Source organism: Lutra lutra, chromosome 4, assembly GCF_902655055.1.
Source record: "Lutra lutra chromosome 4, mLutLut1.2, whole genome shotgun sequence".
Taxonomy (NCBI): Eukaryota; Metazoa; Chordata; class Mammalia; order Carnivora; family Mustelidae; genus Lutra; species Lutra lutra.
This window is the reverse complement of record NC_062281.1, coordinates 53,935,348-53,936,967: the sequence shown is the minus strand read 5'-3', so window position 1 is coordinate 53,936,967 and position 1,620 is coordinate 53,935,348.

The following is a 1,620-nucleotide window of genomic DNA, read 5'->3' as shown; positions in this document are numbered from 1 at the left end:
ATCCTTTAAGACTGTAATAATAAAGGTATTCTATATTATCTTCTAAAAGTTTTATAGTTTTCCCTTATATTTATGTCCTCAGCCTATTTGAAACACATTTTGTGCATGATGTAAGATAGGGTCCATTTTTAATTTGTTCATTTGTTTTTCTGCAAGAGAGAATTAATTGTTCCAGTCTGTCTTTGCCTCACTGATTTGCAATGCCCATTCTATCATAATTAAGGTTTCCACATATGTGTTCCTTGGGCTCTCCATTCTGGTTTACAGAAATACGATAGACGAAGGACCTATAGGGTTTTATACTAAGTGAAATAAGTCAGACAGAGAGAGACAAATATTATATGACTTCACTTATATGTGGAATCTAAAAAACAAAACAAACGTACAAACCGAACAGAAACAGACCCATAATTACAGAGAACAAACTGGGGGCTGCTAGAAAGGGGCCGTGGTGGGAGCATGGCAAAATAGGAAAAGGGGATGAAGAGATAAGAAGAAAAAAAAAATGTAGATTCCTTACACCATTAGTCATAGAAATGCAAATTAAAACTATTTCCTGCCCACTAAGTTGTCAAAATTAAAAAGGCAGATAGTATCAGGTGTTCACACAGATATGAAACAACAGATGTTCACCCATTGCTGGTGAGGCTGTAAACTGATAAAGTTATTTTTAGAGAAGTTTGGCACTGCCTAGTAATTTTGAAATTTCTGACCCAGCAATTCAATCTCTAGGCATATTCTTCAGAAGAACTCTCCCACATATACGCCAGGAGGCATATACGAGAATGTTCATGGCAACATTAATTGTTGACTAAAAACCTGGAAATAAATCAAACACCTGTCCCCGATAGCCTAAGTAAGCTATGTTAGATTCATACCATGGGAGACACATAGTAGGGAAACTGAGTTAACTCCAGTTAAGTGAATCAATGGGGAGAAATCTCAGAAATGCATGAGTGAAAGAAACAGTCACCAAAGAATACATAAAGTATGAAGAATAGATTATTTAGGGATATAGACAGTAGTGATGAAACTATAAAGAAAAGCAAGGGAGTGATTGCTTTTTAAAATGCAGACTGGTGTTCTCTGGGTGGATTGAGGTGAATGAGCGATGAGATCGAGGGGGTTTAACCTGTATGATGGGAACATGGCTTTTTTTCAAGTACTTATTCTTTGTACATATAAATTATATGATTTTTCATATAGATATGATACATTTGACAATAACAACACTTTCAAAAAGGCAATAACTTTAATAGAATATGATAAATGTTAACTCACAATTATTTTAAAAGGTATCATGGAAGGAAATTAGAATAATGGAACAGCTGCTAAGAAAGAAAATCAAGGTTTGCAGCAGGCATGGTCAGCCAGGGCTACCAGGGCAAAGGGAGTTGGATGGCTTTGTGGTCTGTGCAGGGACACTGGGAGAGTCAAGTGACCCGCCCTGCTCACAGAACAACAGACTATATGGTCAGAGGACACGGGACCCCAAGTAATCCTAAAGATGCTCTGACGATTTTGTTACCTAATTTTTGCGTGTGTGGCCTTCCCGAGGAAGACCATTTATCCTTCAGAGTGCACTTACTAAACTATCACTCTTCCTTTATTTCAACAGAA